Here is a 14,069-nt window from a genome sequence, read left to right as displayed (position 1 = left end):
TTTTTAAGCACTGTAAAGCACCCTTTGCAGAAGAAGAAGATAATTGGTTCACAGTGAGTTACGATTTGTCATTTTTATTAGTTTAGACATTTTAAATAACTTGATTTAAGATGGGAATTGAGTGGATTATTAATGATTTGGAGTCATCAATAAAGCTGGACATTATTTTATATTATGTTTTTAAAATAAATATTTAATTTAGTAGTCATAAATATACAGTTTAAAGAGTACATACAAGTATTATGTACATTATTCTACAACGCTATGATGATATAGTATTACAAAAAATAATTATCTGTAAATAATAGTAATGGGGTCAAAATTGATTTTTTTTAAAGTACTCATTAAAAATGTATAAAACATGATCTGTTTAATATGCACTGGACACTGGTATTAATATGTAGTCATTGATTCACTGATCAGAGTGAATACCTATAACCTATTATGACATACCTACCTACTAAATACTTTTATATTTATTTTAAAAATAATTTATACTTTATCGTTCAATGATTCGATCCTTACATAGTATGTAGAATTTAAATTAGTTTTTACGTTGAAAACGTTTTAGAGAAAGTTGAGAATTTTTACAACCTTACTTACTCCTCGACCATACATATTTTAACTATCAAACTAAACGACTATCGTTATAAACTATTAACCAGGAACTGAATTTCTCAAATAATAATAAATCATAATCAAAAAATTGAATTTATAACAATAATATTTGAATTTCACAATTGCTTTAATAATGTATACTGCGGAGTGTGTATAAAATATAAATACGTACCTTCTAACTATATTTTATTGTTAGGTACAATCATAGACCTTATACTAATAGACGGAACGTGGTCGTAGTTCCGGCGTCTACGAGGACGGTCCTGATCTAGGCAGTATTATCATTCACCACACATGCGCAATAAATAATACGATTCACTGTTTAAATGTATATAACATATTTAACACATATTATATGTAACACGAATTGCCATGACCACACCAACAAGCCCCGCTGGCCAGGCAAGGCATACTCCGTCTATTAGTACATTAAAGTCTATGGGTACAATAAACACTGAATACCGAAAAATTTGTGACGTTTCTAACATCTTCTAAAAATTAGAGTCCAATCTGACCTGCATAAAGTCTTCAAATTTCAAAAAAAAGTACTAAAATCGCGTAGGCACCCTTAAAAGTCTTTAAAAGATTTTCGAAAATTAATCGTTATTATAATGATTTTAATTTTTTAAATTATTTTCGTTTTTATGCCTACCACAGATTTAAAATAATTAATATATATATTTTTTTAAATTTTTAATGTAAAACATACCTAGAATGTATTTTTTTTTTTTAAAGTACGCATATTTGAAGTAATTATTTTATTTTGGACATGAATGGTTTCATCTAAGGAGTTACCCAGTAGTAGCATTTATATAAATAATAAGAATAAATTTAAATAATGTTATTAATGAAAAGGAGGACTGTATAGGCAACACATTAAACATTATAATTTTTTAACGCTTTATTTAGAAATCCTAGTAAAGGTTTATATTCATCAATGAGAGGTAGTCATACAAATTAATATTGTCGTGCAATAATAAATAATTATTTTGAACTTATTAATATTTTTCTAAAATGTTGCTAATACAGAGAAAGTTCGAACAAGTTCGTCGCGTCGGTCGTTATGTTATTGTTTCACAAAGAATTTAATTTTACGGTGTGGTTGAACAACAGAACTAGCGCGATCTGTTGGCCGAGGCTAATGTTAGCTGCAAATGGAAACCGATGATAAACACAGGAACAAAAAAATTAATATTCCAAATTATTTATCTATCTCAAAAATACAAGTACACACACCAAATGCGCACATTGTCGGGTGATGATGAAAATACAAATAAAGTAATCAGATGACGATAGTCCATCATAATATTAAAATATTAATATTATATCTTGGATTCAATCAAAATTATAATATTATTTTTATTTTCTGTTAAATTATTACTATATTTCGGTTTAGCGATAATAATTATTACGAATTTGACTTGAATTTTTGTTATTAACCCAACCACCCTACTTGCAGAGTCAACCGAACCAAATCCTGTGTGGGCGTTAATCTCGATCACGTACAAATTACAGCGAAACCAAAACTGTAGGCTTAAAAGATAATGCAGACACATCAGAATAAATTGATTATTGTAACTTATCGTAAAACTATGTCTAAAATTATGCAGTTGGACCGTTTTCATGAAAACATTTTTTCAAAAACAATCGAAACACAACGAAATATGCAGACATTTTAAAGCATTATATTATGAAGTTGGGTAACTTTTTTTAAAACGGGATTAAAAGACAAAATGTAGACATTTCAACAGATAATTTACTTACGTAATACCTACAAATTATAAATCTTATAGAATATGTCAAAAATAATATACAATAATAATTAAATAATTAATATTGATATCATTGAGTAGGTATTCTGTATAGTTACCACGATGATACCGTGATGGGTACACATATAATTTATTATAAATTGAAATTTGAAATTGAAACAGTAAAAAAACAAAACATTTTATTTTTAACTTCATCACATCACCAAAATATTGACCATATAATCAAGAAATCATAGTTATATATGTGTGTGTTTTAGTAATTAGTATAATATTATCATCTAAAATTCTAAAGTTTTAGTGCTTTTGATTTTTCCAATAGATATAATATTAATCTAGGTACCGCTCCACAACGTTTTTACCGTAACATTTTATCAGATACCTATATTTATATAGAAAGTAATAATCTCTATAATTTTCACAAATTATTTTATCGAGTTCAATGTATTAACATTTTTTTTTATTATCTAAACGAAATTAATCTAAATTATACATTTTGTTGAAATATATACAATAAAAGTTCCCCGGAATCTAGCAGTCCTGATCCATCCCTCCTATTGATCCAAGATTCCCCTCTCCCTCACCAATATATGATACATAATATTATGTTTGGATTAGACTAAATAACAGAAAACGATATACTTTACCATATGTTAGAAAATTGAAGATTACAATAAAATATTTGTTTTCGTCCTCTTATGTGGTGAACATCGAGTTTTTAGTTTTTATATTCATGAAGTCGGATCGTAATGTTTTGTTAATCATCACATAACGTGTAGTAATGGTGGTATGGTACCACTAGTAAAATATCAGATAAATGAAAAAAACATTTTAATTCTAGGAAATTATCAACGATAATTTACACGAATACTTGGTGTTCCTCATCTCCAAGTATATACTTATAGATGATTGACCACTGCACACATTTATTTATTTATTTATTTATTTATTTATTTATTTATTATACACTGATATTATGATACGACTATTTGTGATGGTATGATGTGAAATATATATACATAGAAATATGTTTTTAATTCAACTAATTTTGTTTTATAAAAGTTGGATATTTATGGTGGTACCACGATTTGTTTTATTTTATCATTAAGGACGCTTAATTAATGGACTGTTGAATACTCGAATTAATGTACTTAATAGGCAAATATTATTTGTACCGCCATTACAATATTATTTTAAAAGTTAATACTCCGTGGGACACCTTATACATCAAAAATTTTTATAACACAAATTAAAAGTTAGAATGTTACAAAAGCCAGACGAATTATTCGTACCTACTATATTATATTTGTATAACTTTGATTTAAAATACTTATATGATTTGTTAACATATTATTGTGTTGTTATTTGTACGAGTTGATGATATGTCATTTTTAGTTACCTATGTATTTTATCTTGTTGAATAATTCATGAAAAACAACAATGCACTATAAAAATTGACAACTAGCTAGTAATCTCTGGAGATCAAAACAAACAAAAACAGAATTAACCATCTTCTTTTAAACATAAAAATAATAAATAAAAAATGGAGAAAATAAATCATATGCGTACTAACGTTAAATAAATTTCAACGTCGCATCTCGTATTTATATTTAAGCAGTCTTATAAAAGTTTCCTTTTCATTTGAGTCACACATATAAAAATAATAATTTTTATTATATAATTGTACAGTTATTAAGTGAATTAATGTAANGAAAAAGGAAAATGTTTTCGTCCGTCGTGTTGTAATGGGTTTTTATCCGAGTGCGTGTGTGTGCACGTGGTATATACGACGGCGGCGGCCCCGACAGGCCGCCATAGGGCGTTACACACACACACACACACACATACATACTATATTAATTATATCATCCCCTCTTCTTTTTTGGTTGGTAGTGCAGCAATTTGGGTAGCCTGCCTTCCTGCCGTAAAGGCGTTTTAATATACTTCAACAATCCATATTAAAGCCGACTGCGGCTACACAGTCTTATAAAAGTTTCCTTTTCATTTGAGTCACACATATAAAAATAATAATTTTTATTATATAATTGTACAGTTATTAAGTGAATTAATGTAAGCTACGTTTGGTGTTTGGTGTTTGCACAGTTCATACATACTTTTTCTTTTTTAAAACATAAATTGTTGAGACATTTTTTAAAATGTTAAAATCGTATAATATTTTAATCTGCAGATAAAATATATACCTATATGTAAAATACAAGGTTGCGATAATTCTATGTAATGTTATTTTGATATTTCTTGAACCTTCTGTATTATCTTACTCGCCTTATATTATGTATTCTTATGAGTTTTCAGTTGATTATTGTCACATTATTTTATTGCTCTAAATACATACTATAATTTCTCAAAAAATTGAAAGTTAATAATTATATACTTGTATATTTGTGTACATGTATATTATGATATTACGAATATGCGTTTTACCGGTACATAAACGAAATTAGGTACAGTAGTTGCACATATGTAACTATTATAATATAATATTTCCATATATTACTACGCACGTTGTATCATATTATTATATGCGATACAAATTATTTAGTTGCTATGTTAACTTGGCGATAGTAGGTAATATATTTTATTACATAAATTAATAAGTCGTCATAAACGCAGTACAAACATAAACGCAGAAATATTATACCTATGTATGAGTATACTCATATATATATATACTCATATTTATACATATGTATAGTACTATATTATATATGCGGTGTTTGGGTAACTCGAAAAATTGATAATATATTCGCCACTTGTGCTGCAACACTTTCGAGAGTATGTGTCCACAGAGACCGGCCATGGAGACTTGACCGAAAGAGCGAAATAGTGCAGAGAGAGCGAGAGAATGTGAGTGAGTGAGTGGGAAAATTTATAATATTTCGTTGCCAGCAACTTTAAAAACAAAAAAAAAGTAATTAAGCCGGTCCGGGCGGTATATAGGAGGAGCAGAGAAGGACTAACCAAAAAAAAAAAAAGATAAACGATATATATTTTTTCGTAGCGAAAATATATGAAAAAATAAAAAACAAAAATAAAATACAACTTTTTTGCGGTCTTCAACTGCGTGCGGTTCTTAAATTCATCCAAGAGATTAAACACACGGGTTCCCCCGCCGACTTGGGCTAACAAAGATTAATTCTTTCGCGACCGTCGCCTCCCCTGCCAGAGCGCGAGCAGACCCCTCCGGAGCCCCTTAATTAATCACATATACGCGTATACATCGCGCGCGCATGTGTGCGTGCACGCGAAAAAGGAAAATGTTTTCGTCCGTCGTGTTGTAATGGGTTTTTATCCGAGTGCGTGTGTGTGCACGTGGTATATACGACGGCGGCGGCCCCGACATGCCGCCATAGGGCGTTACACACACACACACACACACACACACACACACACACACACACACACACACCGTACGCCATTATACAGGGTGATTCACCGGTCATTCTCACACCCCTTTTGAGTTATGATTTTTGAGTTTGTACTTTCAGACGGTGTTTGCGATTTTCGAAAGTCATATGCCACGACGAAGACGAGATGAGTTTATTTTCCAAATGCTCGGGATTCTTGTAAAAAATACCGCGTTTATATAATAAAACTCCTATTATATAGACTCCTATTATAGGAGCGTGTATCTCGAGTTTTATTTAACTTGGCAAAGATAAGCATTGATATTGTGATAAAGGTTAGAAATAAAATGTTTAATATACAGTTGTCATAATATTATAGTCTTGATGGTTTCAACTTCAACTTTAATAATATTAAATTTAAACTTAGGTGTTTGTATGTTTTGAATTTTGAATAAGAAATTGAACTATAGGTCATTTTCACTGATAAATATTGATCGCATAACTAATTATTATATATTATATTTTATATTATATTATAATGTACAGGAATATTTAATACTATATTGTGCATGTTCTCGTGATCTGTTCTGTAAACAATACTGTTTTGTGCGCTTTATCGCCCTTCATAAATAATTAACGTCAATAAACATATTATTGTTGTATTTGGTCCTGTAATTAATTAACTAAGACAATTTTGACAAATCTTTAGACTAAAGTATGTCATATTTTAATCATCACATCTTTTAAACCTACTATCGTGAACTTTCATCCTTATACAGCTAGTACCTGCGTAGTGCGTACAGCTTATTGATAACTCAGAAACTATAAACAATATGTACTCGTTTGGATTTATTTTTGATTTATATCCCCGACGTCGACATTGTAAAAAAAATCATCTGCCCGCAGTAAAAAAAAATAGCTGTTCAGTGTTGATAAAAAGTAACGAGTCACTGTATAATACTCGTACAGATATTATATAGGTAACTGACAAACACAAATCTAAGCGATTCCGGGAAGTATAATATATCGTCTCGATCGTCAATGCCTGTTATACTTGAAAATTCCGAAATCAGAACTTGAATGAAAGCGCAGTCGAAGGAAAACCGCCGCGGGGGCGAATCTCGCAAGCATTCCAATAATCACTCTGTATGCATATGCGCATGCGCGTGTGCGGGGTAAGTGTACATAGTACCTATATATATATATGTGTGTGTAGACGAAACGGGGAAGTCGAAGCTGGGAAATGGTAATTTCGGTCGGGTATACCGTATATAATATGATATACATGTATTGTAATAATATATATACGCGTACATACGTATACTACCTATTTGCCGTTGTATTATAATATTATAATGATATGCCCTCTGGTCTTACGCCACCGCACACACATCGTTATACGCATACACATATTATAATATATTCTTTAACTCCGAAAACTCGACTACCGTGCAGCATCTACCCCCTCGCCGTACGCCCCCCTCCCACCACGATATCATCGTCGTCGCATGTGCTTTACGGTCGTCCGGGCGGCCCCGTAGGTACCACGTGATATATATAGCTATGTAATACAACACGCGTTATGTGGTGGTATACATTGTGTATATATTAGGCGCGTACGACAATCCCCTCGTGTAATTGTCGACGTGGATCGCAAAAAATAAAAAACGGGCGGATATATTATTATTGTTGCTGTAATATGTACTATATATAATATTGTTATGTATAAACGCGTAAACGGTGTGATTGGTGTAATGACGTAAACACAACGTGCCTAGCTGACATTTTCTGGAATGCCAAACGCTGTTGTTGATGTGACTACAGGGCGAAGAAAACTTCAGAAAACCGAATAATTTGAGCATTGACGCTATACGTGTGAAACCGTCAAAATCGAGATAATCGTTAACTCGGAGTACACAAAGTTTTAAATCATTACCTATAGGTATAAGACAAGGTTTATTATTATTCACAATTGCTGGAACGATAAAAAAAAAAATGCACACGCACGATAATTGTTTACGAGTGTTTGAAAATCAAATTGAAACAGAAAATTATGATTTTAGTTATTTTGTTCTAATTCAAAAAAATTAATATTCGTAGATACTTGAACTTTCCGAAAATATTAAACGCATTGTTATTTATGCTTTAATTTAATATATACCTACACCGTGTAACTTTCAAGTTAATATTAACACAAATGTCAATCTGTTTATACCACGAATGGCATAAAATGTGCGTGTAATATCTTCGTATAATAGTTTTTTTTACATTTATGTGTATTATATAAATACAAGTTTATAAGGACCAAAAGCAAATCTGCATAACATCAAAAATTCCAATAATATTGTTTTTTATTAATATATAAACACGCATTCGGTTTTTGAGGGAGTTAGATGCAGGAAATTCATAGAACTCTAAACCAATTTGAAATTTAAATATATTTAATACTTATATTTAAAGTAGCTTGTCACGTGGTCCATCAATAGGTGCTTGTTGATTGTAGCGTTATAACAAAATTATTTTCAAAAATGAATTTACTTTTTCGATATCGAGTAAAAAACATAAAACTAATCTATTTTCAAACGATTATAATTTTTTCGCATTGATGATATCGAATAAATAAAAACGATATTGCACGATCGAAGTTTATTTCGTTTTCTACGTATCATAACATTATTACAAGGTTCCTTTGGCGACTATTTGGATTCTCTACTAGGACTAGGCAATGTACATAGTTTCCAATATGAGGTTCTTACCGCTCAAAGCTGTTTTATTTTTTTACAAACAACTTATAGACGTGTTGCGTAAGATATCCAATATAACTGATCAGCGTACTGTGGTGGATACGTCGTATCGGTGACCAGATCCAAATTGCTGCTTTGCATCTCAAATAAAGCAGCATTTATACAAACACTATATTGAATTGTAAAAATGATAACATCGTTAAAAGTTTTTTTCAGATTAAAATGAATTAATATTATTTTAATTTGGTTAGATCACATGATACATACACCAATCAATAAATTGATAGGCAAATCGCATTCATGAGGAATCATGTATATGATACAGCCAATAAACGACTAAACGAGTATGTTTAATAAAGCTATATTAGAAATATTGCAATGAGAGTATCTATACATTGCGAGCTCCTCTGATTATGGTCGACAACCGGTAAAATACATTTTTGATTTCATCCAAAATTCAAATTCTGAAGTTACGTGTTAGTGGAGAACAATATGTATATTATATTCAATCGTATTTTGTCTTACACCCATCAGTGAAATTATAATAAAAAATAAATGCTATTTCTTCTTAAAAACAAAAATATTTAAACTAATCTATAGGTATAAGAAGTACCCAGTTAAGTACCCATATAATGTATACATCTATAGCACAAACCAATAGTTCACAAAGCGCAATTAGATTATAATTATACTCTAAAAAAACCTAAGAGTGCTAAAATAAAAAAGCACGGGAGGCTTCGTTACATAAACACTCAATACATCAATTATTGTTCTTACTTCATAAAAAAAGATAAAATCAAATGTCTATAGAATTGAAGAGTATATAATTTTTTAACAGATTCTCGTAATAACTAAACAAAATATATATTATTTTTCAACATCTAACTCGTAGTCGTACATCGGTGATGATCGAATAATAAAATAAAATACAAATATAATAAACTATTTATTTTTTTCTTATTTTTCCTATGCTTTGTAATATGTTATTTGCAGGATCAACAAGGCATCTTACTGGCGATAAACACCTATACACGCCAGCTCATGTTAACTTTACCTATCCTGCTAATCACTTAAAACCGTGAAAACTGTATTTGTGTTCATTATTTGAAAATTTGTAGTACACAATTAGTTCACATTTTAGAACAATATGCGTATTAAGCGATACTATTGTCTAATTATAGACTTGGCTAACTTCAGAAAGAAGTCACTAGGTTTAGGTCAATAAAATACATATATGAGTGACTTAAACTACCCACTGATAACTACGTTGGTTTTAATTAAGTCGACTTGACATATTATGAATTATGCTAATAATATGGGTACGAGTATATAAGGTAATAACCTATTTCATTTCAATGACACTCGCACCTTAAAATTAATAATACAAAATATATAACGAAAAATACGACACTTTTTGCGCGTGTGTGTGTGGGTGGGTGGTACTCAACATAATTATATCGTATGCAATATGCATATACTTTATATTATATATATATATGTATTAGGGGCGGTGTCGTCGTCGGGACCGTGGAGCGAAAATCCACTCTCGATTTTTCCTTTCTTCTGCGACCCTTATATTATGACCGTAGCAGTTTTCCCCTCAACCCTTCGTGTCTTCCATTTATATAAAGCTCACATTTTCCCCGAAACTCGTCTCCACATCCGCATCGCGTCCCGCAATTTGCATAATGCTCTATGAATAATAATTCAATTACACGTCAGCCGGCATTCTCTCTTTGCATTCGCATTGCCGTCCCTGTTTCGTTTTAATTTCAATTTTTTTTTTTTACGGTATTCTGTTTAATTTGGTCGATACCGCAGCACAGCACCAGTCGGTCCCCAGAAATTCGGTTTGTACTTCTGATATAAATTAACGGGGAAAAACAAAACAAAAAAAAACCTATGGAAAAAGGATCCACTCAATTTTGCCAGAAGTGCCTCAAGATAACCCGGTCGGTTTTGTTTCGTAGCCAACAAAAAGGGTTTTTTATCTGTCTCCCTTTCTCTTTCGCTCTCTTTTTCCACTCGTGCGTTTTTTCGCTTCCCTGAAGCCTTTTTTGGTTTCATATAATCATGTACCCTTTTTTATTTTACTTTTTTTTTATTTGACTGTACCACCCCCGCGAGCCAATGAGGGTCGGCGAAGTGCCTTGGAGGGGTTTAGAAAAATCGAAGACACGGACCCGGCAGATAACGACATTCATTAATTCCCAGCAGGGCTTCAGACCGCATCGCCAAACGTAAATCGACTCTGCACAACTTTGGCCATTACGTGTGGAATTCTGGTGGGCTCGAGGAGTGGAGAAGGGTTATTATATATATATAAATGTAGTTTTTTTTGTTGGTCGGGTCTTCTCGTCCCCCGCGTCTCGTATTTATCAGGCAACATTTTAATGTTTATTTTTTTTTTAACTCCCCCGCGACATAAATCTCGAAACTCAAAAGAGTAAAAAAAAACTACTAAACTTTGTTCATTTCTCATATGTAAACACGACTGACTGACCACATTACCTCGCGTTTAAAAATGTAACTTCGAATCAAACACAATATTACATATTTCTTGTACATTATGCGACCGCTTAATTCCAAACCAAAAAACTGTACATACAATAATTATGCTGAATAAGATATCAAAAATAATACACTAATATATCATATACATACAGGGAAAAAGATTGTAGGTTTGTCAAAAAGTTTCAACTTGTTTTTCACGGATCATTCGAAATCATCTTAAAGCAACAATGTTGAAACATTTATAATTTATACTATTTTTTATGGTTATCATAATCTTAAGTTTTCAATTTTTAATAACAGCATACATTTTTGACTTTATACTCTGAAGAAGAGTATTTTTATTAATATTTTTTAAGTATAAAAATCGAACTTCGAACGATAAGTTAATTATAGTTACCTATAACCTAAAATGTTTTAAGTGACGGACATAGAGTTGCAGGCCTTAGTATACAACAAGATGTTGGTCCACTATCTTATGCAAATACAAATGTATGCTGTCTTTCAAAAAGTATGACCATTACCATTTTTGAATACAATTAATGTCTCACTATTATAGTATCAGCTCGTATAATTTACGATTATGATAAATGAACATCACACGATGATGTAATACTGTACTAACAATTGTTTTTCGAACCATAATGTATTATTTACTATGATAATTCATTGTACTAAAAAATTGTAATATAATCCATTGAAACCTAGTTTGATATATGTAATTATTAATTGTTATTAAATAATAAATGCGTTTCGGCGTAGTTTGTATCCATCATTATTACTCCTTGGTAGGTACTGCGTGTTTTAATGTGTTTCATAAAAAGAAATGATTAAAATTCACATAATATAACATTACCAATAATACTATATTGTAAGTTATCGGTAATTTATAACAAATCGGCTTAGTCCAGTTCATCATCGTATATTAAATTAAAAACAAACGATTCGGCGACACAGTCAAATCGCCATATATATATAATGTCGAGACTTATTCTGTTGATTATCCTGGGGCAAGGTAAACACTGCAGAAATATAAGGCGATAACGGGACTTAACCGCCAAAAGTCCCTCGATAAATAATTCCACAGGATTTTCGTCGAACATTATACTGACCATGCGGTGCGATCATTAATACGTATACGGCGGCGTGTTTAGTTTGTTTTTTTTTTTTGCTTATAATTCTTTTTTTTCAATAGGGGTGGAAGGGAGGGAGGCTTACAAAACGAACAGCACGCACCGTACCTATACGTGCAATTGTGGTGCTGATAAATATTAATCATTTCATCGTACCTACATGTAAATTACTCGATTAACATCTCACGCGTGTATATTATGACTACTGCTGCAACGTGTTGTTGCGCGCCGGAAAAAAAAAATAGCACGCAGGATGATGTCTAGGGCGAAAAATATAAAATGTAAAACACAACTCGCTTTTAAAACAAAACAAAAAAATGTTGGTAATTTTATATTTATTTTTCATATTATACGCCACGACCAACAATATAGCGGAGCGTTTTGGATAACAAGTTTTATCGTTTTGGTGAAATTCATGAGACATCGTCGTATACATGTAGGTACCCACCACCCGTTGTGTTTACGTGATTCTTGTGTTGATAAATGTGTTTGTTATCATAAAAATATATATACTTATATAATCATATAATAAATGTATATAAATATATTAAAACAAAAAATAAAAAGAATCAGAATTAAATATTCTATATAATTTTCTAAATATACAATTCCATAGTTTATACCGACGTATCATATTAATCAAATTAACTTTGTATAAAATATGGATAACTAATAGACTTAGCCGCTGAAGTATTAGATCAATAAAAATATACCCATATTTAATCTAAATATTATTGCATAGTGAAATTTTTGTGTTACAGGTTTTAAAAATTGTATACTCCTCAATATCGATCATTCGTATTCCGTGAGTGGGATTTAGGCGCAGCAAAACAACAATATAAGTATGAACGTAATATTATAATTACACAATAAACATATATATACACACGATGTCTATGTGATTTATTTTAAGTTTATTTTTCTATTATATCTGCCGTTAAAAAATGTAAATATATTTATAATACTACCTATGTGAAATTATTCAAAAGAAAGTTGGGAATACTCTACTACGAGACATTACTATACAGCCGTTAACAAAAATATTACATATTTTATAAGTTTGTATTTTTATTATAAGTTTTAAACTGCACGCAGTTTTAAGAATAACATTTAAGCGCATCAATTGTTGTACCTAATGACTATTTAATTTGATTTTTATTGTAAGAATCTGAAATTTCTGTATCACTAAAACGGTGTAAATAATATTAAAATATTTCTAATTGTATTAAATATTAGGTTAATTTATAATAAGTCTTAGTGACCGTCGAATTGTACACGCACATATTATTGTAATAAGGTAATATGTTTAATTTTTCATAACAGTAAAAATTTCATAGTTTTAGTACTATATAAATAATTGTAATTCTATTGGTACCTTTAAACTGTTGTTTTAAAACTATTTACTGTATATATTATAATAAAATAATACTATCGTTTCTTGTGCCAAAGAGCACATAATATGTATTTAGTTTTTTTTAGTTTAAGATCTGAAAGAAGCTGATTGCTTCTTCTAAGATTGAACTTTGACACTGTAATGCTTATCTCAAATTGAGTATTAAATTATAAAATAAATATAATATTAATTGTCCTATTCAGATGCTCATCTCGCGAAGAGACACAATCTCCCTACACTTTCAAAAACTAAACATTGCATATCGAGTTTAATCCATTCCGAAATTATTTTTTTCGCTAAATATTACTCCAGCACGTATAGTATAAACTTAAATTATTTTCAAGTATATATAATACTATGCAGGAAGGTACACAAATTAATTCAAAATATATTGATCCTAATCTTATAGTGTTAATGGTCAATATCAGAACTAACAATTTTACCTTAAAATACTTGATAATATTCATAATCGTCGAAGCATTAAATGACCGATGGAACGTCGATAAATTTAACTTCTGTAAGTACAGTAAAACGTC

The 14,069-nt window shown here is 30.5% G+C and overlaps 1 long non-coding RNA gene across 1 annotated transcript in view; it reads left to right on the top strand.

The window, feature by feature from the left end:
• LOC111033352 overlaps nucleotides 1-13,568 on the top strand; it is a 36,054-nt gene extending 22,486 nt beyond the window's left edge. The window contains exon 3 of the long non-coding RNA XR_002604403.1: nucleotides 12,902-13,568. This is a non-coding gene — a long non-coding RNA (uncharacterized LOC111033352). The remainder of the gene's footprint in view (nucleotides 1-12,901) is intronic.
• Nucleotides 13,569-14,069: the final 501 nt, after the last annotated feature.

The sequence above is a fragment of the Myzus persicae genome, unplaced genomic scaffold (genome assembly GCF_001856785.1).
Source record: "Myzus persicae strain clone G006 unplaced genomic scaffold, MPER_G0061.0, whole genome shotgun sequence".
NCBI classification, from domain to species: Eukaryota; Metazoa; Arthropoda; class Insecta; order Hemiptera; family Aphididae; genus Myzus; species Myzus persicae.
This window is presented reverse-complemented; position numbering and strand designations above follow the sequence as displayed.